Raw genomic sequence first — 24,785 nt, 5'->3', positions numbered from 1 at the left:
GTCTGAAACAGGGACCCTCCAGATGCCCCCATCCATTCCACAGCCATGAGCTAATGAGGTCCAGAGCATCATCAAGTTATCCCCATGTACACAGTCAGCTGCATTCTGTTCTGAAACTACAGACTGCATGTCCAATCCTGACCAGAGAGCTGTCTTTAAATTTTTAATATACATTGCTCCAAGAGGGACTAATGATAGTAACTAACATATGCCATGCTTACTATGTGTGAGATACTGTTGTAAGGACTTTAAAGACACTCATGTAATCTTTGCAGCACTCCTTATGTACTAAGCACTAGTATAATCACACCCAATTTACAGATGATAAAATTGAGGCACAGAAAGGCCACCTAACATCCTGGAGGTCAGAGTGGAGGATAATGGCCTGCACTTTCAACACCCAGGATGCAAGGCTGCCTAGTGCTGTACCTGCTTACGCAGATCTCCATCTCTCTGTATGCCCCAAGGCCAGCTGAGAAGACTCTCTGTAATGAAAAAATATGCAAAGGATGGCTCAACCTAACTACCCCACGTTCTAAGGTTTAATTAATACAAATTGCAAAGCATGACTAATTGTTGCTGTTCACCTCGCTCCTATAATGATTCATAAAAAATACTCAGGTAAATCCTCATTTTACTTTGTTGCATAGCTTGAAATATTCTTGTACAGTGTTTGGAATGATTCAAACTATAAAATTCTACCTGCCAAATAATAAAGTGGATCACTGTGAAGTCTTAGTTTGGTATCAGCCCACTGTGACAACCCCTCAATGGATCGACTCAGCCTTGCTCAGATGGCCCTTGGTGCTCCCTGTCTTGTGTTGTGTCTTTACCTAGTTTCCTGCAGGGCCCATCCCCTAGAGCCTTGCAAAATCTTCTGTACATAAGTAACTCAACACTTTCTTGGTGACCAGAGATTAAGTGGAATAAAAAACTGCATTGTGGCAAACGAAAACATTAAAGTGCCGTAAATAAATCTTGGACAGTCACATTTAAATCATTCTGACAAATAAGCTCTCACTGCTAGCAATTCTCTAACTCACCACAGCCAACTTTTACAGAATGCTTACTGGATACCAAGAACTGCAGTAAGTGCTTTATTCAAACTGTACCAGTTAAGCCTCACAACGGTCCTTTGAGAGTGTTTGCTTTATATTAATATAATTATCTTCATTACACAGATAAGGAAACAGGTTTAGAAAAATAGGGCAACTTACCAAAGGTCCCACTGCTAGTATCTCATTTCCCAGACTGCACTTTTACTGTTATCAGCCTTTTTTTTTTTTTTTTTTTTTTTGAGACGAGGTCTCGCTCCGTCAGCAGGCTGGAGGGCAGTGGCGCGATCTCAGCTCACTGCAACCTCCGCCTCCCAGGTTCAAGCAACTCTCCTGCCTCAGCTTCCCGAGTAGTTGGGATTACAAGCACCCGCCACCACGCCCAACTAACTTCTGTATTTTTAGTAGAGACGGGGTTTCACCATGTTGGCCAGGATAGTCGATCTCTTGACCTCGTGATCCGCCCGCCTCAGCCTCCCAAAGTGCTGGGATTACAGGCGTGAGCCACCGCCCCCAGCCCCACTATCAGCCTTTTAATGGAGAGCAACAGGAAGAACAATCCTATAAAGCTCTCACTGTAGTGAGAGTCATAGGATTCAGTGTGTTCTTTTGAAGACCCTTCTGAGAGGTGTCCTTCTGATCCTGGCATCAGGAAGAGCTGTGTCACTGTTAAACAGTTTGTTTTAAAGATACTACAAGTGGTATAACTGATGAGGCTTCTGTGTTATGCCAATTGCCAGCAAGCTCCATGCCCAGTTTGAGGTCCGCTGACATTATGTGTATGTATCATTTCATTCTGATTCCATTTACTATCCTGCAGTTGTTTTAACTTTTTGTCTTCCACCTGCTTCTAATTTTAATGTATTAGTTTATATTTAACAAAGCATCTTTAAATGCTTTTAGAAAAAGGTAGAACACAAACAAAGTGCCCAGTAAATGTTCAGCTCATTTTCAACAATCTAGGCTGAAGAACAATTGGGGTCAGGTGTTAAAGAGTCCTAACCAGTGGTAAAAATTGGCAGCCAGAAACTATCCACCCAAAAGGCTTGGGGTTTTCTTTTTTGTTTTGTTTTGTTTTGAGACAGAGTCTCGCTCTATCGCCCAGGCTGGAGTGCAGTGGCACGATCTCAGCTCACTGCAACCTCCGCCTTCCAGGTTCAAGTGATTCTCCTGCCTCAGCCTCCCAAGTAGCTGCGATTACAGGCACACACCGCCACACTGGCTAATTTTTGTCTTTTTAGTAGAGACGGGGTGTCATCATATTGGCCAGACTGGTCTCGAACTCCTGACCTCGTGATCCACCCACCTCGGCCTCCCAAAGTGCTGGGATTACAGGTGTGAGCCACCGCGGCCGGCCCAGGCTTGTTTTTTAACTCTAGACAATAGTTTTTAAGCTTTTCAATTAGTTGGCAACATTTAAAATCCAAGAGATTTCACATAAAAAGCAGATACTTTATTTATCTGGAAAAACTGGAAGCTCTGGCCACCCTAAAAACCTGCTCTCCATACATGGCAACATTCAAAGCTGAACAACAGCTTCAATGAGCCGTAAGGTTTTAGTTGGCCAGAGGTCCCACCCAGTGTCACTCATTTAAAACCACCTGCCTGAATCCCAAATATGACTTTGCAAACACTAGACTACATTAACAGCAAATCAATTCCTGATAGAGAAATCTGCAGCTACAATTATTAGGCAGGATTTCACACCTGCTGGGAGAATCTCAGAGTACCCCTTTTTATCTCCTTTATCTTGAAAAATGGGATTATTTAGAAATTAGGCCTGAGAGAGGCAAAATGAGACACACTGGATAAAGGCATCTATTTATAAAGCCTCCTAAGGCAGAGTGCTTCCTTCAGCTATTGGCACTCACTCTCTAGTTAGCTCCTTCCCTGGCCCTTCTCACACTCCATTCCCCACCCTAACCCCATCTCAGTACTGCTGTCTCCACCACAACACAGATTAAGGCCAAAAGCAAAAATCAAACACTCAAGTCTTCATTCTCCAAAGGCTCCTACCCCAAGATTCTCTTCCTTGACTGCCCACCTGGAGGCGCCATGAACACAACTATCCACACTTTCCAAGGTCAAAACAAAACTGAGCTCCCTCTTGAAAAAAACGGCAGCTGCCATTGTTTCAACCCACAGGCATTCAGTGTTCATACAGCAAAGTCGAAATTTCCTCTTTCAGGAAGTTCCTGGGAGGAAGTCAGTGCCCTGAAGCTCAGCCACTCCTCAGACCAGAGAAAACAAAGGCAACGCAGACATGCACTCTCCAGAATGGCCACGGCATCCCAGAACAGGAAGCAGGGTCCTGCAGCCCTGGAGCATTAGCCAGGGTGCTGGGCTTCCCCAGCAGCCCCTGATAGGAGGAACCTGTTCACTGTGCACGTTTGAAGAAGGCTAGTGGGGTTCTTTCCTTTATGTTTCTTGTATCTAAAGACTTCTGCCATATTTTCATCAGGATCCAACCATGAAACCAGTTGAATACTTGAATGGGATCATGGGTGTAGTTACTGTCACCTTGCCCCAACTTAACCCTTGTCCTGATTCTTTGGAAACCAGAACCCTCCACCAGTGGCAATAGCAGTCCCTAGTACCCTAGTAATAACAGTAATGTCACAAGTATGCATGGAAAATTATTCCTGACACTGTACATCTACAATTTGCTGAAATTCTTCCTTTTTCTTAAATTATATGAAAAGTAATATACGTGCAGATAAGTTGTCCTAAACAGAACCACGGTAAAAAGTGGAAAGTAAGTGTCTCTGAGCCCATATTCCCCATTTCCACTCCCTTCCATTATTGCTTTTACAGTCCTTCTATGGTGATCAGCTTAACTAAATGATAGGCCTCTATCCCTGATTTGTCAACCTCGACAGTATCTACTGGACTTACTGCGTTCCCCATATCTAACTCATTCACACTTACTTCACTTCTATTTTGTATCTACTTTTCTTGATTATACTATTTTTAGTTCTTCAATTGGTTAGCTCTGTTTCCTGTTTCAGCAGCATTACATGGTATTTCTCTACATCCCACCATGTAAGAGAAGAATATGAGTACCGAGATCCCTCTCTCTCCTGCCACTTTTCCTGCCTTCTAGTCTCAGGCTTCTGTCTGCTCTTCCACTCCCTTCACATTGCTAGATTTTAAAACCTTGGTGATTGTTTTCTCTCTGTAGTTATAATTACATCTTTCCTGTCTTGTGTGGGGATTAACCAATACACTATTTAGCTACATCCACAACGGTATAACTGTAAATATTACCTCCCACAAAACCAAGAGCAATGCTCAGCTCCTAGAAAAGGAAACAGAACCCTCTATCAGTGAACCTCAAAGAGTCAAATGGGTTCTCTTTTCTTACACTCCACTAAATGTTCAAAACTATACCACACTTTAGTTTGCTTTTTTACTTTTAAAAAAAATGGGCCAGGTGCAGTGGCTCATGCCTATAATCCCAGCACTTTGGGAGGCGAGGTGAGCAGATCAATTGAGGTCAGGAGTTCAAGACCAGCTGGACAACATGGTAAAACCACATCTCTACTAAAAACACAAAAATCAGCTGGGCGTCCTGGCACAGGCCTGTAATCTCAGCTACTCAGGAGACTGAGTCATGAGAATCACTTGAACCTGGGAGGCAGAGGTTGCAGTGAGCCTAGATTGTGCCACTGCACTCCAGCCTGAGTGACAGAGTGAGACTCTATCTCAAAAATAAAAACTTGGCGGGGAGTAGTGGCTCACGCCTGTAAACCCAGAGCTTTGGGAGGCCGAGGTGGGCAGATCACCTGAGGTCAGAAGTTCGAGACCAGCCTGGCCATCATGGTGAAACCCTGTCTCTACTAAAAATCCAAAAATTAACCAGGTATGGTGGCGGGGGGCTGTAATCCCGGCTACTCAGGAGGCTGAGGCTGGGAGTAATCGTTTGATTACAGGAGAATCGCTTGAACACAGGAGGTAGAGGTTGCAGTGAGCCGAGATCACGCCATTGCACTCCAGCCTGGGCAACAAGAGCAAGACTCTGTCTCAAAAAAAAAAAAAATTTAAAAAATTAAAATTAAAATAAATATATGAAACCACTATTTGATATCTACCTGTCATGGCCAATATTTATGAACATGTTGTTCTTGGTTTTTTTCAATCAAAACTACACTCATATGACCTGAATACTATCCGGAGTAGGGAAGTGCCCATTACTAGGAAAGCACAAGGGAACAGTTATTGAGCTAAACAATTAAGCTAATAAAAAGAACCTCTGAGATCCCAAAGCCCCAAGGTGCATGCCCAAGCGCGGAAACTGAACTCTCTCGAAGATTAAAAAGTAGCCCCTTCTTTGATTACAATTCTGAACTGCATCTTATGATACTAAGATATTTTCACAAGCAACGTGCAACATATGCCTTACAATTAAGATGCTAGGTGAAAAGATGCTCACTTAGCATGTTCAGTTTTTCTTTGTTCCCCCTATGTGTAGGTTTGCTACATGATTTGGCATCTTGGCTACCTGATTTTGGTTAATGTTTATTTGCTGAAAAACAATGTAAGACAAACAATAAAAAACACAGTCTCAAATTATGTACTTGGCCATGTTATTAGACAGAAAATAGGTCATAACATCTAGAAGAGAGAAAGCTGCTTGTTCCTAGAGATAATTTATGAAAATACACAAAGTTACAAAAGAAAAAATGCTTCTCAACAGAAAGAGCAATGGCTGTGGGGTAAGAGAATGCTGAATTCAAATCCTGGATAAACTACTCTCTTTGTGATGTGACTTCAAGCCCTCAAAGAGTTACTGAAGTTGAACCTTTGTTTCTTAACCTGTACAACAGGCACAATACCAGCTCCCCTGTAGGGATACTATGAAGGCAAACCATGATGTGTATACAGCAAAAAGCATAGTCCCTGATGCTCATAAACCAGTGCTGAATAACACCAGATTTTGCATTTCAGTATCAAGTGTCTCTCAAATTAGCCATAATAAGGGAGGACTGAGCATCAAGCTGTAATACTTATTCAGGTCCTAAGAAAATACAGGGAGGGGGACGAGTATTATTATTCTTGTCATAAAACTAAAGAAAATACACAAAATGAAGATCTACAATGATAGACAGAAATTTGGTCAAAGATCATGTTACTACAGAATTATTTTATAATTAAACGCTCTGGGATATTAAAAATAGCCCCTTCTTTTATTACAATTCTGAACTGTACCTTATCATATCAAGCTATTTTGACAAGCAACATGCAACAAGCCTCATGCCTTACCATAGACAATTAAGAAGCAATTCCAAAAGATAGCACTTTACTAGTTTAAAAAAACCCACAATTCACAATTTATCCAAATTCAACAGCTCAGGAAAAAAGAAAGGCTTTGTATATGAATCACTTGATAGCCTAGATTGCAAAATCATGAATTCTAGACTTCTGGAAGATGAATACTCCCACACTTTGATACATATGTAAGAATCATGCATAGAAACATGATGTCACTAAAACAACTTCAAAACTGTGGCAGTATTTCAAGCTCCACCTCTCACAGTTCTATGAATTTTATTCTCTGGAATCTAAACAGTTTCTTCCTTCATTGCTTTCATCTGCTTAATCCATGCTATATCAGTGATTTAAACCTACAACGATTTCTATCCAAAAGGATATTGCCAGACTCCTACACACTTACAAAAATAGCTTCTATTAGAAAGTGAGTGGTGAGGTGTTAGATTTAGACCCCCCATTTAAATACATGAATTTTTCCACATTTAATTACATTAGTATACAATATTATGTAAGCCTTTACTTTCATTATTTCATTGGCCTTTCCCCGTCTCTCCATAAGGTCAATATTAAGCCTGCTTTGTATTTCTACTCACTGCCAATATTCTGCCATAGATAGTATTTCCTTTAATCAATTGGGACAAAAAAAAAATAGTATTTAAAATGCTTTTAATCATCAAAAAAAAAGAGAGGAAAAAATATAATCAGTCCTTTTGCTTATGAAGGATACTTTCAACTGTTTAGGAAATTCATTTCTAAGTATACCTTCTGAGCACTTCCTTTGCAAGAGGCTGTGCCCTACAGGCCATCTGAAGACAATGAAGGCAAAGTCCAGTCATGCAGAAGGTGTGGATGGCCACAGCATGGCAGGGCAAGTCAGAGCGAGGGAGGTGCATGCAGAGGCAAAAAATAACATTCACTGTGAATCAGGAAGTTCATAGCTGGCTGTCAACTCTCAGGGTGTATATTCTGTTTTGTATGCAACCAAAAGTCCAGTGGGCTGAGGTGGCTTTAAAATACTCATCCCTTTTGACAACCTTATCTTAAATCTCCTTTCTCTCAAATTCCATGATTATTTCTCCTGTCCCTAGCCTCAGGGAAAAGCTATTAGGCATGTCTCAAGAACTGAATAACCAGGTGTTCTTCGCAGCTCCAGAACTCATTTTCTCATATAGAATAAAAACCAGAAAGCTGCTGCATTTTCACTCTGCTGCCCAATTTTACCTTGATTGGAATTCCTTATCATTTCCATATGGCTAGTTAACTGCCTAACCATCCATAAGAGTGATTATGAACTGTGGAATTATGAATTTAACAATTAACTGACTTGACAGATTTGAGGAGGGTGCTCTGTTCTGTGTTTAGGTTCCTGAGGTAGAAAAGTCTCTTGATATCTGATTCAGGTTCTTACCTGAAAGCTGGGTCACATCAAGCCATCCCAGGCCAATGACTAGCCAACCTACTGGTAACTCTTAGCACAGAAAGATTACACAACTTGTGATCACCATTACTGGTAAGCATTTCATACCCAGTCATCATGTTTGTCTATGTGCTTACAGAAAGTCTTTTCATTTTTGGCAAAGCAGTATCACTATTCTCAGTTTTATAAAAAAGAAATGATTCTGGTCTTTGTAGGGAGGTGTGGGCTCAAATTCCACTCCTGACACACAGTTCAAAACAAATGAGAGAAACACTTGATCACTGATGTTGGCAAAATTTAAAAAAAAAAATTTTTTTTTAATTGAATCCTCTCACCTAAGAATGGCAAGTTAAAGACCAATCAATTATGGGAATAGTGTTATGGGCTTCTGAAACCTCATAGGAATCTTCCACATGGAGAATCTCTCTACAGCTTTCCTCCGGGGTTGTCAGATTATGTGAGAGAGACAGACAACATGGGGGACGGGGAGACCACAGTCCTATCTTAGAATTATGATACAAACCAACACTAGCCTATTCTGAGACGTAATGTGAACTCACTGAAAAGCTTTTTCAGAAGTATTTACAGCACCTGAACATTCTGGGGGAATAAAAATGCCATCAAATATTCATTGCACAGTAGTGAAAGATGCATTCTCATTAATGAATCCTCTACCTGTGTCCAACTTTTGATTCCATATTTTTTTTTTTTTTTAAGTCAAAACCAGTAAGTATTAACAAGATAAAAATCTTTTTAGAAGTGTAACAGAGAAAATACCTACATGGGTCTCTAACTGGCCCCTATATAATGTACCAACACTTGAATTCGTCAATTATTTACACTACCCAGAATTCTGCTGTCCTGGGGTAGACAGGGCTGGAGTGACTGTGGAAAGACTGCCTACATAGAAACTGGCACTTTCTCACTTGCCAGCTCGTTCTATGCAACAGTATGAACTCGTGCATGGCGATAACATTTACACAGTACGTATCTGTGGAGTGCTGAACATCAAAATCATACTTTCACAGAAAGCAACTGCATCATGTTAGCTAAGAGAGGGCTGGCCTACTAGTAGCCAGCTCTTGCTGCTAAAAATCTTCTAAAGGACTTGTTTGGATGTAGCTGTTTATTCCCTCCCAAATTCCTCCATGGGTAGCCTTAGTATCTCACCAACCTTTTGGTTCTCACCCTGCTGGGAGATGACTCCTCTGGGACCGAGAGGACTAGTATGGCCTTAAGCCTCTTCAAAGAGCCATTTGCCTTATTCCTCATAGTTGGTGTATGTGCCTTTTGCTTCTTTCTTTCAAGGTTCCCCTTACTGTGTGGCACAGGGTTTGGCTGAGCAACTCATTTTCTGGCATTTATGGAAACACAGCAAAGTAACAGTGACTCGTGCCCTTAAAATCAGCATCACTAGCAGATCTAGCCTTGGCTTTGGCATCACCAGCCAGAGAATTTAGTGACTGAAATGACCACTGACTCTATTCCACTCTTTTAGTGGGGAGGACTCTTTCCTAGGAAGTCACAGTCAGAACTTGCTGTATCCTAAAGGAAGTCCACTCCAACAGACAGGAAGATTTACTGAGATCCCACCGTGTGGTCATTTTGCTCAGAACTGAGGGATACAGAAATAAAAGTTCTAACACTCTGTGCTTTTATTCAAAGACTCTCTCTCTCTCCTCGAAAGTCATTCTGGATTTTTGCTGCATATGCAAGTAGAATTTTGGAGACAAAAAAAAAAAAATTTTCACCTAAGATGAAGTTGGTCATCTAGGCAGGTAGGGCACAAGCAGAAAGTTTTTGAATTTTAGTTGAAGTATGTAGCTTTTTGAGATTTTTTTTGCTATTTTTTCTTTTTGAGACAGGGTCTCACTGTCACCCAGGCTAGAGTGCGATAGCATGATCTCGACTCACTGCAGCCTCGACCTCCTGGGCTCAAGTGATCCTCCCACCTCAGCCTCCTGAGTAGTTGGGACTACTGGCATGTACTACCACGTGGCTAATTTTTGGTATTCTTTGTAGAGATGGGGTCTTGCCATGTTGCCCAGGCTGGTCTTGAACTCCTGGACTCAAGCAATTCAGCCTCCCAAAGTGCTGGGATTACAGGCGTGAGCCACCACGTTCAGCCTGAAGTACCTGTTTAACTGTGTTTATTCTTAACTGCCTTAGAGTTGATGAAATAATTAACAAAGTCCTTGGAAAAGATAAAATTCCCAAAAGTATGAATTCACATAATTTTTGGTTTCTGTAGAACTCTTGTACAAACAAATAGCTCCTTATTGTCTTGAAGGATCTTTTTTAAACATTATCTTTGTAAAAATTCCCTTCATAAAACATTATACAACCAGAAACCTGCAGTTTTAAGAGAAGTGTCCCCAGCAATTCAGTGCAGGTGCTCTAATGCAGGGGTTCATTCCACATTTTGAGAAACTCTGCTTTACAATGCACAGAGCACAGCCAGAGAGAGAAACTCCCTGATTCGCTTATTATCATTGACAAAGGGACCAGGCTCCCAAGTGAAGAATGGAGCAATCCTCCAACATCTATTCAGGTATTTAAGAGCTGAGAGGAGAAAAGCAGAGAATTACAAAATCAAAATGGACTACTATTTGAGGATTCCAATACTATGGCAAGGAAACGGCAATTCTATGGCATGGACACACACTAGTTCCTCCTACGTGGTTTTCTAAAGAGTTTGTGGGCCGGGGTGGTGGTGGCTCATGCCTGTAATCCCAGTACTTTGGGAGGCCGAGGCGGGCAGATCACAAGGTCAGGAGATCAAGACCATCCTGGCTAACACGGTGAAACCCCATCTCTACTAAAAATACAAAAAATTAGCCAGGCATGGTGGTGGCTGCCTGTAGTCCCAGCTACAGGATGGGAGGCTGAGGCAAAAGAATGGCGTGAACTCAGGAGGCAGAGCTTGCAGTGAGCGGAGATCGCACCACTGCACTCCAGCCTGGGTGACAGAGAAAGACTCCATCTCAGAAAAACAAACAAACAAACAAAAGAGTTTGTGGAGTTTTGTTTTGTTTTGTTTTTCCTCTTACGGGGATCCACATCACATCATAAAGGAAGAGACTGAAGACATTAATTGTGAGCAGTCACTGTTGCAGAAATTCCTGTTCCCCAAGTAGAGGATAAAGTTGTATGTCATTTAAATATTACATACCCTAACAAAGTACAAGGTGTTAAGCTTCCCAGCTTAAAATATAGTAACTGATTGTGTGTTTTTAGATTAGTACAACTTTTTTTTTTTTTTTTGAGACAGAGTCTCGCTCTGTGGCTCAGGCTGGAGTGCAGTGTCGTGATCTCGGCTCACTGCAACCTCCGCCTCCCGGGTTCAAGTGATTCTCCTGCCTCAGCCTCCTGAGTAGCTGGGATTACAGGCATGCACCACCATGCCCGGCTAATTTTTTGGATTTTTAGTAGAGACAGGGTTTCACCGTGTTGGTGAGGCTGATCTCCAACTCCTGACCTTAGGTGATCCACCACTTCGGCTCCCAAAGTGCTGGGATTACAGGCACGAGCCACCGCAACTGGCCTAAGTATGATTTTTTAAAACTAGCTGTCATTCAAATTTAAATGAACTTTGATCTTCTTGACACAAAGACTTTTCTTTTCCTTTTTCTGGACAGTTTGACTGTATACAGCCTTAATATTTGAAGCAGTCAGAAAGATACCCAAACTAGAAAGTACAATCCACCTCTACTGTTGCTGCTTCTTCCTAGAATTTCCTAGCATTGCCATAGTTTAAAGTCCCACATCAATATTTGCTTATTCTTCAGCCATGCAGATTATAGCCACCACCACCTTTGCCTTGCCACATAGCTGCTGCAAGATATCCGACTCATACCTGCTGTTTACATACAGATTTCCCATCCAACAGAATCACGTTGCTCTAAGCAACACTATTAACCTAACAGAAACAGCCATTCTCTTTCTAAGTAACCTTTGAATCTTACTGAGTTTCACATTATTGTGCACCCTGGTCCAGAGATTTGGATTTGACATTTGAGGTTAACTGTGACTGCTGCTAATGTAACAACAAAATAATCTCTATAAAAGCAGCAACCCTCAAATGTAATCAAAGCTCAAATCTTAAGTGTCAGTTTCTAAGAGATGTCTACCCTGGCTCCTCCTATCATCATTCTTTCTCACAGTGCCTGTTGAGTTTTTGTTTGTTTCTTTGTTCTGAGACAAGGTCCCATTCTGTCACCTAGGCTAGAGTACAGTGGCGCGATCACAGCTCACTGTAGCCTCGACATACTGGGCTCAAATGATCCTTCCTCCTCAGCCTCCCAAGTAGCTGGACTACAGGTATGCATCAACACATCCAGCTAACTTTTTTTATTTCTGTAGAGATGAGGGTCTCACTATGTTGCCCAGGCTGCTCTCAAACTTTGGGGCTCAAACAATCTTCTCACTTTGGCCTCCCAAAGTGCTGGGATTACAAGAGTGAGCCATGGCACCTGGCCCTTTTTTTTTTTCTTTTCTTTTCTTTTCTTTTTAAACCGTTTCTTCAGAGTTTTGATAAGGGTTTTTAAAATATTTACATATGAGTGTATTAGTAACTGTTCTCTACTTGTTTGGAAACTCTATGACGATAAAGATTTTATTCTTTCATTTATCATTCTATTGATAAGGCCTAGCACAGCACCTGCACATCATACATATGAAGGACATGGTTCCTAAGGGATGGAATTAATCCAAGATCTTAAAGGTGCAAACTGGTTACTACCATCACTACATGCACCTTCATTCTGGTCTGGCATGTGAGGACCACTTGTTCTTCCTTCGTTTTCTTTTCTTTGCCTGTCATCATGCTGTTGGGAAAGCAAAAACAATACTAATTCCATATGAAGTTCTGCTTTATGGCATGTAGGCTTATCATCTGCAAGCAGCACCATGCAGACTATTAAAGTGTCAATATTATCTCGAGTATCTCTTTGGGTCTGCAGAGTTGTTGGCACATGAAAGCCTCTGGGTGCTTGCTTTCAAGGACTTCTGAAATGGTAGGAGTCAGTTAGACCAAAAAAAAAAAATCCTTGTGGTTGAGAATTATATATAATTCCCATGTTTTGAGGCATATCAGAGTAACACAGGCTGAATAAAACCAGACACTCTGATTCACTCTTTTGATGACAGAAAAGGACTGGACACCACTAATCTAATTGAAGCATCTAAGCAGTTTTGCAATTAAGTAACACTATGTCCTTGTGAATATCTCTCGGCAGTCCACCTGCTTGATCACAGCCAGAGTTCTAATCTATGCATGAGTCATTCACTCATTCATCCGGTCAGCAATATTTACTAAGCAACATCGTACCAGGTCCCGTTCTAGGTACTTAGGATCTGGCAATACACAATATAGACAAAATCTCTCAGGGAGCTTCTAGTATTAGGAAAATAAATGTACAGTATATAAAATATGGAAACCAGTTGGGCACAGTGGCATCAACCTGCAGTCCCAGCTATTTGGGTGGCTGAGGCAGGAGGATCACTTAAGCCCAGGCATTCAAGTCCAGCGTGGGCAGCACAGTGACACCCCCATCTCTAAAAAAGAAAGAAAATACTAAAAACATCTAGGAAGAAAAGAAGAAGAAAGAAGTTAGAGCATCCCATGAGTGGGGGATGCTGTTGTGGTCAGGAAGTCCTCACTGAGACAACTTAAGTCAAGGCTGAAAAGAGAGGCGGGAATGAGCCATGCTGATTCCTGGTGGGGAAAGCAAACCAGACAGTCGCACCTCAAGGTCAAAGTCCCTGAGACAAAAAAAGAGGTTAGTAGATTCAAGGAACAGCAAGGACAGAGCAGAGAGTGGAGTCAATAAAGAGAAGAGCAGAAGGAGATGATGTCAGAGAATGGAAGGAAACAGCAAGAGAAAGTACAGGGCCAGCAGGCCCTCTACAATTTTAGCTTCAACTCAGAGACAGATCCAAGGTTCTCCACAGAATAACAACATAGTTGCTTTATGCTTTAGCAGGATAACTGACTGCTGCAGAAAGAATACCAGGAAAATGGCTGCACACCAGAACTTCCTCTAGTACTTGCTACACTGGAAATAGTATAGGTTGGGTCCTACACTGCAACCTAAAGGGATATGGGATTAGGCTGATAATCTGCCAAAGCATTTGATCTGTTATCTTCCATCAATGAAGCACATAATTGCTGCCTTCTCATCTTTCTTCTTTTGAAGAAGTATATCGAAAACAGGATTCAGGGGGCAGACAGATCTGGTTCCAAATCTCATCTTGCACCACTTATGGGATGGGAAGCATGGTACACATTATGTCTTCCCTTTAAAATAAATAAATATGATTAACATACTACCCATTAAGCATAGGGCCTGGCAGAGTATGCAAGTGACAAAGAATGGCTATTACCATTGTTGTTATTATAGAAGACTCAAGGCTTTTGTCAAACACATGTTATAAGGTCAATGAAGACAGTAGCATCTTCCTCATTTACTAATCTCAACTGCCAAACCAACCACAGGAAATACCCTCTTCAAATACTGGGGACTTTTTTGAAAGCTAATGCAAGTCTAAATACTCATATTTCATCAGACTATTACTTCATAAGATTTAGTAAGGATGGCAGTAACTCCTAAGAAGATCAGAGATCAGTGTCAGCTATGGACTTAGAACTCCAATACTCCTAGTGATAAAGATAAAACGCTGTTCAATTCAAGCCCTATGCCAGAGATTACACAAGAATTCCTGGATAACTACTTTATTTTTCTAAATAAATTCTCTGTTAAAACATTTTTTTAGTAAAATTCTCTTTAGTTCTTATTAGCAACATTGTCTTTACAGAAATCAAATGTTTTTTAAAAATCTTGAAAACCAAGTATTTTATTTGATAGACATGTTTCATATTCTTTTCAAAAATCCATTCTCATCCATCATTTTCTGTTTATAAAAGCAAATACCTCTGGCTGCCTACCCAACATCCCGTCTTCATTAAACACTTGCCAGCAAAGGCCCAAATCAGTTAGGCACCCATCCCCTCACGTATATCAAAGGATGGCGTCCCTGCCCTCAGTTCAGACTTGAATGTTGAATCCTGAATTGAACCATCACTGCAAGTCCAAATCCCCTAGTGACTGAGCTGAGCCTACAGCAGTTCTGACTGTGAGACTCAGGGAAGAACTGATATTGGAGGTGGCCATGTGATATTGGCAGCCTGTTAGAAGGGCTTTGGGGAAGTTTTCCTTGCTTCCAAGAAGGAAACACTGCAAGTGAGAGACCTTTTTGTCTCTAGTCTGACTGCATATGGCTATGAAGCTGGAAGCCCTGTGGCGAGCTTGCTAAGGGCCTAAGGCAACAGAATCCCAAAGAGGGACAGGGCCCTGAGCTGACATCTGGAGCCTTCCCTACCACTGGACTGCTCCTTACATGAAGGAATGCATTTCCTTCTTGCTGAAACCAATTAGAATCCGGTGTTTCTGCTACCAGCAGCCTGTTGAAACACTGTTTCATAGATGATTATTAATTTCTTTTAATCCAGTATTACAGTTGAAAATTTATTTTGATAAATGACATCACATTTGCACAAATGAATAAACAGATGACCTTTCCCCTCTTATTTACTTCTTTTGATAAGTATAATACATATTCCCTTCTGAAAAATCACTTTTAAATTTCATAAATGAACTGAGTAAAGTCTGAGATTTTTAAAAACTAATATCTTCATTTTTATTAAACTTACATCTACTCTGGTTTTGTAGTTATTTACAAAAGCTAAAGAAAACTCCATGACTACATAAGCCCATAGTATTCCGATAATAAGAAGGCTGGAAAGATTTATTGCAACCTCTGACCTGTGCTTTCATTCTGTAAGTATTCAGTGCTTCATGGAATTGGAGGATTCTTGTTAAAAATTGATCTTTATTTTATTTCTTTCTTTAATTTTTTAGAGACATGCTCTCACTCTGTCACCCAGGCTGGAGTGCAGTGGCACAATAATAGCAGCCTTGAACTCCTGGGTTCAATCTTCCTGCCTTAGCCTCCTAAGTAGCTGGGCCACGAAATGAGCATGCCATCACGGCCCATTAATTTTTAATTTTTTTTTTTTTGTAGAGACAGGTCTCACTATGTTGGCTGGAATAAGTCTTGAACTCCTCGGCTCAAGTGATCCTCACGCCTCAACCTCTCCAAGTGCTGGGATTATAGGCCTGAGCCACTACATCCAACCTCTTTTAGGCCTTTTCCAGAGTTCTTGTCAAAGGCTCCAGGCTTTTCACACTTTACCCTCCGTTAGTATCTCAAGAACCCTTTGGGGTGGATATGTGTGCAAATTTGAATATATGTATGTGTATGTGTGTATATATACAAGCACACATGTATGTGAATCTAATGTTATCAGAGACAATAGCTTAAGTATAAAAAAAGAGTGTTGGAATCAAAAATTTGGCCTAACCATTTCATTAAGACTGCTTTCCTATAAAATGGTTTCATAAAAGTTGAGTGTAGTTATGGTAAGCCAATAAAGAGCAGTTTCTCCCTCTCAGCACACAAGGAGATGTTTATTTGCCTGCTCTCTCAGATGCACATGACCTAAGAATGCATTCCTTGGGTAACTCTGTGTTGACTCTCTACTGGAGTCACTTATCTCAATGCCAAATAAAATTTCTTCGAAATGTATTTAATAGTGTCACATTAATTTCGGATTTCAAGGCAACTTATATATTCCAACTACAGCAATTGCTTTCAAGTTTCAAGTATCCATGACACAAGGTGCACAAAGTGAAACAATAAACCTTAGTGACAAAACTGCTTCTACACCAGTTTGAGCGTATTTGCCATTGACAACTGACATATCATTTGTTCACTCAGAGAACCCTTCAAAGCAAAGCAGGTGGGTTTAAAAGGAATTTAGATGTTCAGAGGCTCATGTGGTAACTTCAAACTAAACTGATCCAGCACTATCAGTTGACCTATTTCTGCTTTATTAGTGTCCTTTCGGTGATGTTCTTCACCTTAGCACATAGAATGTACTTAAGAGATAGAAACCACCGTGGAATGGCCACAAATACCAGAAAAGCCCTAACGTTAGTCACATTTCAACAATACCACAGTCCTTAATTAGAACCAGTATGCTAACCCACACCAGGAAACAGGAAGACTACGAGATTGTCTTTTCTAATATTCTACCTCCACATCTCCACAGCCCTGCTCATTCCCTTTTCAACTCCTTTCAGTATTCCCCTCCCTCCTTCTTAACAATCTTTTTTTAATTTCAATAGTTTTGGGGCTACAGGTGGTTTTTGGTGATGTAGTTAAGTTCTTCAGAGGTGATTTCTGAGATTTTGGTGCACCCATCACCCAAGTAGTATACACTGTACCCAGTCTTTTATCCCTCACCCCCCTCCTATGCTTCCCTCCAAGCCCCCTAAGTTCATTACATAATTTTTATACCTCTGCATCCTCACAGCTTAGTTCTCACTTAAAAGTGAGAACATATGATACTTAGTTTTCCATTCCTGAGTTACTTCACTTAGAATAATGGCCTCCAGCTCCATCCAAGTTGCTGCAAAGGCTGTTACTTTGTTCCATTTTATGGCTGAGTAGTATCCCATGGGGTATATATGCCACATTTTCTTTATCTACTTGCTAGCTAATGGGCATTAAGGCTAGTTCCATATTTTTGCAATTGCAAATCGTGTGGCTATAAACATGCATGTGCACGCATCTTTTTCATACAGTGACGTCTCTTCCTTTGGGTAGACACCCAGTAGTGGGATTGCTGGATCGAATGGTAGTTCTACTTTCAGTTCTCTAAGAAATCTCCATACTGTTTTCCACAGTGGTTGTACTAGTTTACCTTCCCACTGGCAGTGTTTCAGAGTGTTCCCTCTTGTTTTACCTCTCTCTTCACATTTTTCTATAATTTCCCTGTAAGTGGAACCATGCAAGAAACATTTAAAATTGGCTAGCCAATTACCTTAATTTCCGTAACAGAAACGTTTTGATTCAACTTTTGGCATTTACATCACTTGCAAGTTAACCGTGGACTGGAAAGATTAAGGTCACCAAGTGTTATAATGCCTTATATGCAGGATTTTTATTCTGAAAAGAAGGAACACAAAATACGGAAATTTTTTTTTTAATTTTTTAAAGCTTCTTGGACTTTTGAGAGACAGAAGGACAGGGATCTCTCTAAAGGACCAAAAATGTAAAAAAAAAAAAAAAAAATTCCTCAAAAATAAAGACAGAAAATTCTTGATCCAAGTAACCTCTACAAAGGGTATGAAATAACTTATTTTTTCTACATAATTTCTGAAAAGCTAGCAGATTTGAAACAAAAGAGGAAAGATGTCCGGGCACGGTGGCTCACGCCTGTAATCCTTGCACTTTGGGAGGCTGAGGGCAGGTGGATCACCTGAAGTCAAGAGTTTGAGACCAGCCTGGCCAACATGGCGAAAACCCTTCTCTACTAAAAATACAAAAGTTAGCCAGGCGTGGTGGCACATGCCTGTAATCCCAGCTACTCGGGACGCTGAGGAAGGAGAGTCGTTTGAATCCGGGAGGTGGAGGTTGCAGTCAGCCGAGATCAAGCCACTATTCTCCAGCCTGTGCAACAGGAGCGAGACTCCAGCTCAAAAAACAAAAAACAAAAAAAAAGGAAAAATATAGATATTAGGAGGAATTCATTTTTATTATTTTTCTATTCTAATATCAAAACATTCCCTATCCTCTACAAAACACATTCCAATAATGTTAGCTAAAATACCTGGCTATCTTAATGGCAACCTTATACATAAAACACAGTGCCTTTGTTCTGGATTTGAAACTAATTAAATTCAGTGCAAGTCCACTTCATTCAGCTCTAAATAGGCTCTAAAGGTCTAAACCACAAAATTTATGGTATGCCTTCTCTTTAATGGAGAAATATGCTTTGGTATTCAATTTTTTAATTAGCTGTCAGAAAATATTAACAGTTGATACATAATACATAGAGACTCTATCAGATATTTTAGCATTTGTCTTCAGTATAAGTAAAAAAAGCAAACAAATGGAATATAAACACACTGTTGATTTATGTGCATTAATCGAAGAAGAAAAAAGAATATAAAAGTGCAGATAGGCCAGACGTGGTGGCTCACGCCTATAATCCCAACACTTTGGGAGGCCAAGGCGGGCAGATCACGAGGTCAGAAGTTCGAGACCAGCCTGGCCAACAAAGGTGAAATCCTATCTCTACCAAAAATACAAAACAAATTAGCCAGGTGTGGTGACACGCGCCTGTAACCCCAGTTACTCCGGAGGCTGAGGCAGGAGAACTGCTGAAACCCAGGAGGCGGAGGTTGCAACGAGCCAAGATCGGGCCACTGCACTCCAGCCTGGGCAACAGAGCAAGACTCCATCTCGGGGGAAGAAAGAAAAAAAAAGGTGCAGATAAATTATAATTTATTATAAAGGTACTCACAATAGTGCTTGAAACCTTCCAAAAGGAAAAATTAAAAAATGACATTTCAAGACTACTTTAGATACATGAACATATAACTGTAAAATATCATTTTGAAATGATTTATATAGAGCTAAAATAGGTAATAAAATCATGTTTTAACTAGTGAGGTATAAAAAAATCTACAGTAAAATCCTTAAGAAATGAAAAACCATTTCATAATTTTCTGTAAACCCAAATATATTGAGGGGTTTTTGGTTTTTTGTTTGTCTGTTTTTGAGACAAGGTCTTACTCTGTTGCCCAGACTGGAGTGTAGTGGCATGATCACAGCTCACTGCAGCTGTGATCTCCTGGGCTCAAGTGATCCTCCCATCTCAGCCTCCAGAGTAGCTGGGACTACAGGCGCACATCACCATGCCTGGCTAATTTTTTTTGCCAAGCTAATTCTTTTAAAATGTTTTGTGGAGATGGGTGTCACTATGTTGCCCAGGCTGGTCTCTAACTCCTGGGCTCAAGTGATTCTCCCACCTTGGCCTCCCAAAGTGCTGGGATAACAAGCGTGAGTCACCTCATCTAGCCACATGTGTTCTAAACAAACAAGATATATCTATAGTTATTTCTTAACACCAGGAATATGTGAATGTTCTTTAATTAGCCCTATCATTCTATCTGCTTTAGGAATCTGTTACTATTCCTTCAGAACTTTGTGGAACACTTCATCCATCCTTCCTACTGGGTTACTAGTATCTCAGATTCATCCATTTCATGATGTGTTACTGGTTTCCGGCGGCCATATTAACTTTCATCAACTCCTACTGCTGTATTCACTTATGATCCACCTCAATCACTAACAATGCTCCACACTCAAAGGTCTTCTTTCTTCCTGTGCTTAACATGAACCAATTTTCCCTTCCTATCTAGCCTGAGTTACTTCTATGTTTCTGCTGCATCTGAGCTTACTTTTACTTCATTTGCCCCATTAAAAATAATTAGTTACCTCCTATAAAGCCTAAACCTCTACTTGAAAATTCAAAACATTCCTATATTATAAATCATTATGAGCAGCTTTTCTGTTCTTGGCCTAAATATGGGCCACATATGACTAATGCTAGGATTAGCTCAAATTATCTTAAATTTCTCCACTTTCTAGGTAGATATTGTAACATCTTAATAGTAAAAAGTGTCACTTGGGTTGGTAAGTACCCACCTGTCGAGAACATCACTTTTACACTTTATAAAGTGAGAAATAATCTAGTGAATTAAGTCATATGGGGTATGTGTGTTATAGCAGCTCATATTACCCTATTACAATGCTCTAAAATAGAACATTTACATAATCCTTACCATGTGCCAAACAAATTCTAAGTACTCTACGTACTCTACATATATGACTGTATGAGATAGCACTATTAATAATAATACCCCCATTTACAGATGAAGAAATTGGGGCAAAGAGAAGCCTTGAAGCCTCAAAGATGCTACAGCTATTAAACGGCAAACTCACATTCAAACTCTGGTTCTATGACTCTAGGGTCCACACTCTTAACCACTGTCTTACAGTACTTCTCTTAATTTTTACAATACAAACAGTATTAATGACCAAGAATTACGACTGGTACAACTGGGGATAGAGGTGAGGGAAGAGGCTGAGGAAAGGCATCAAAAAAAATCTTCAGCAATTCAGGGTAGGATATTAAGGTGAGACGGTGAGGGCAGAAGCATTAACATATTTTTTTTTTCTTCCAGACAGGTGTCCTTTTGCCCAGGCTTGAGTGCAGTGGTGGGATCACAGCTCACCACAGCCTCAAACTCCTGGACTCAAGTGATCCTTCCACCTTAACCTCCCAAGTAACTGGGAGCTACCTACTCAGCTAATTTTTTAAAACTTTTTGTAGAGATGGGGTCTCACTATGCTGCCCAAGCTGGTCTCAAACTCCTGGCTCAAGCATGTTCCCATCTCAGCCTCCCAAGGTGCTGGGATTACAAGCATGACCACGCCTGGTCCAAAGTAACATTCTTATATAAAGGCCTAAACTTGTCAGGCTACAGAGAATTTTCATTTTTAGAATTCATTAGACACTTCAGTTTCACAGAATGAAAATTTGTTTTCATTTAGAAGATACAATTTGATAAATTAAATTCCCTGGAAGTAAAAAACTAAGGAATATATGAAGCCAAGTCTTTGCCATACATACTGTTTGCATATAGAAAGACTGTGTATAGAAAGAACTTACTTATAAAGGAGGGGTGTCCCCTTATGCACATCTAGCAATTCCTCTATCACCACAGAATCAGGAACCCATATAAAATGGCACCATTCAGAGAAGCAGAGTACACAGGGCTTGGGAGGCTGCAGAACTTGGGAGGTAGGACATGAGAGCTCCTCAACATGCACCTAAAAATGCTTTGCTCTTCCCAGAACCACTTTCTACCTACTTATCTTGAATTAACTGGGGCTAGAGGTGGCTTAGAGCTTTGTTTTATTTAACTTCATCTTTTGATAAGTTTACAACTTGATGGGAGTGTACTATAAGCAAAAATGCACTGGTTTTCACAACAAACTTGATGACAAGCACAGGTATTGTCAGCTATCAAAAATATGCAATTGGCCAGGTGCGGTAGCTTACGCCTGTAATCCCAGCACTTTGGGAGGCCGAGGCGGGTGGATCACGAGGTCAGGAGTTCGAGACCAGCCTGATCAACATGGTGAAACCCTATCTCTACTAAAAATACAGAAATTAGCCGGGCATAGTGGCACATGCCTGTAATCCCAGCTACTCAGGAGGCTGAGGCAGAAGAATCATTTGCACCCGGGAGGTGGAGCTTGCAGTGAGCCGAGATCATGCCACTGCATTCCAGCCAGAGCAACAGAGCGAGACTCCGTCTCAAAAAAAAAAAAAAAAGAAAAAAGAAAAAAAACAATGCAAGGGTCAGATAAATTAAGATTTTAAGATGTCTTTTTCTTTGCTTACACACACAAAATTTAATTTTGCAACCCTTATATTCCACAGGATCCAGGCTGAAGTCCACACTGTTCTGATCTCATTAAACTAACAAATAAGCAGTGTCTGCCACAATTGTTACTGGTTCTTCCCTTCTATGGACATTAGTCAGACATACATAGCATTAAAGATCAACAACCGCTAGCTTTTACTGAGTATTTACTACTCCTAGGCCCTGTGCAAAATATTCAATATGTATTACCTCATTTATTCTTTGTAACAATCACTGTGATTTACCTCCCATGTTACAGATAAGGCAGCTGAGCTTGGAAAGTGACTTTTATCTTTTATTACAGAGACGACAATGTTGAAGTCAAGATTCAAACCCAGGTTAGGTGATGCATGCGCCCATAGCTTTAGCCATCATGCTTCTTTCATCCTAAAACATAATTTATGAGCTGCCCCAGCAAGCATGTTAACAGTAACACGGAGGTAACTTATATGAGTATCCTCAAGGCCTCCATATTGTACAGTCACCCTTTTCTATAAAATGTCAATTAGAAGGCCTTCGGCCCCCTCCTACATTCAATCAGCATGCCTGCCCTCCCACCCACTCTCATATCTCCAGAGATTCTTCAGGGCTTAACTGCTGCTCTGTGACCTCCAGCTCCAACTTCCTCTGCCATCGAATTTTCTGTCTCCAATTGCCTCTTGCTCTCTACCTGATGCTGCTGTGCTTTTTCCCCATCAGGGCTTGGCATCTACACCTTAGCAGGTAAGGTACAGGTGCAAGTAAAGTCAGGTATAGGTGCAGGTAAGTCAGGTGAGGTGCTCAGAAAAGGATCCCCTTCCTGTGGTCAAGAGCCACGCCAGCCTGATTCTCTGTACAAGGGCCCCAAGCAGGAGGCTGCTCTGCCACATCAATAAATGTAGGACCTGAAGGAGCAGTCTGCAGCTCAAGGCTGGAACTGGCCTAGATCCTCCCTGGAGACCCAGATTCGCAGTGTTATCATTCCAAGCCATTAATCACGGGCACCCAGCGGGCAAGGGCAGTCCCTAGGCACCACTGTGTCTCGTCCCAAAGGGCATCTCAAGAGAGTTTGCAGAGTTTCATGTAAATGATCATTACACTACTAATAAATATGGTTAGTGACTTCATCAGAAAGAGGATGAGCCACATCAGGTGCCTTGGGCCAAGGAGCTGGCGGAAAGAAAGAACTGCTGTATTTCCTTAACTGAAGGCACTGACAACAGCCAGCAGAATCAATCCATCAACTGCTCTCTCTCCTCCTCCTTTCTTCCCCACTTCTCACACACACACACACACACACACACGCTGGCGAGGGTCCAGGACCAGAGCACCAAGCCCTCCAATGCCCATGTGCAGGAAGGGCAGGGTCAAGCTGCTCAGCTTCCTGTTGAAATTCGCCTCAGGCGTTCCCACTAACTGAGCAGGATACACTCACAGTTCACTGGCGAGAGCAGACAACAAATGAGGAGAGATAGGGCAACAGCATCTCTCATACTGCCTTTTTTGTCTGCAGCATTTTAAAAAATATAATTTACATGATACCTACTTTTTCAAACAGATTTGAAGTGAGAATTTGGTTTCTATGAAATACCCAAATCATGAACTGCATAAACCATTGCCTAATGCTGAACAGCACCCCTCGATTCTTCCTAAATCTATGCTCCAGTTCTTATGCAAGAAAAAGGTAACAACATCCCTGTTCTCCATGTTCCATTTTACTTCACATCTGGACTGTCACTGCAAACAGCTGAATCTGATTTTATAAAAGGTGCACATATACCACTTCCATTATCAATAAGTCTTCAAATTACCTAATGAATGCAGTTACTTAGAAATTATTTCCCATTGCTTCAATATCTATGAACAGAAAGTACACACTACATAAGATAAAATAAACCAAAATATTAATGAGGTTCACAGAACTACTGATGAATAAAACTATTAGTATTTTTTTTATACTATGTGAAACCAAAGACAAACATATTTACCAACTGTATTTAATAACCACTGCAATAAGACTTAAAGGGCCGGGAACGGTGGCTCAAGCTTATAATCCCAGCACTTTGGAAGGCCAAGGCGGGTGGATCACCTGAGGTCAGGAGTTCAAGACCAGCCTGACCAACGTGGTGAAACCCCACCTCTACTAAAACTACAAAAAAATTAGCCAGGTGTGGTGGCGGGCACCTACGATCCCAGCTACTTCGGGAGGCTGAGGCAGGAGAATCACTTGAACCCAGGAGGCGGAGGCTGCAGTGAGCTGAGATCATGCCACTGCACTCCAGCCTGGGCGACAAGAGCGAAATTCTGTCTCAAAAACAAACAAACAAAAAAAAGACTTAAAGAAAAAGTTGAATTTGTAATAGAGAGTCAATCTGGCACAACTATAGATTACCCATAAATGTTTAGAATTATCCTCTCTTATAAAATTCAAACAGAATCAGCATGCAAAATAATTTTGGCTTATACGATTCAATTCTAGTCATCTAACAAAAGAATTTACTCCATCCAGCAAGTTACGGCCAGCCTGGAGGGTTAAGAAGAATCTGAAATAGAAAGCAAATTTTTATAATTTAAATACTTCCCCTCTCTTGTGCTAAACAATCTCTTTAGGCTTGATGGACAAATGTTTCTGCATTTTTCTAAACCCAAACTCAGTAC

The 24,785-nt window shown here is 40.9% G+C and overlaps 1 protein-coding gene and 1 long non-coding RNA gene across 2 annotated transcripts in view; both read right to left on the bottom strand.

Annotated features, from left to right (window-relative positions):
• LOC105498714 (G protein subunit alpha q) overlaps positions 1–24,785 on the bottom strand; it is a 321,416-nt gene that overhangs the window by 264,207 nt on the left and 32,424 nt on the right. The gene's annotated exons all lie outside the window — the stretch shown is intronic.
• Positions 10,412–24,785, bottom strand: part of LOC139358101 (uncharacterized) — a 46,352-nt gene continuing 31,978 nt past the window's right edge. Inside the window, exon 2 of the long non-coding RNA XR_011612427.1 lies at positions 10,412–24,785. This exon is cut by the window's right edge and continues 14,746 nt beyond it. This is a non-coding gene — a long non-coding RNA (uncharacterized lncRNA).

Source organism: Macaca nemestrina, chromosome 14 (genome assembly GCF_043159975.1).
Source record: "Macaca nemestrina isolate mMacNem1 chromosome 14, mMacNem.hap1, whole genome shotgun sequence".
Classification (NCBI taxonomy): Eukaryota; Metazoa; Chordata; class Mammalia; order Primates; family Cercopithecidae; genus Macaca; species Macaca nemestrina.
This window is presented reverse-complemented; position numbering and strand designations above follow the sequence as displayed.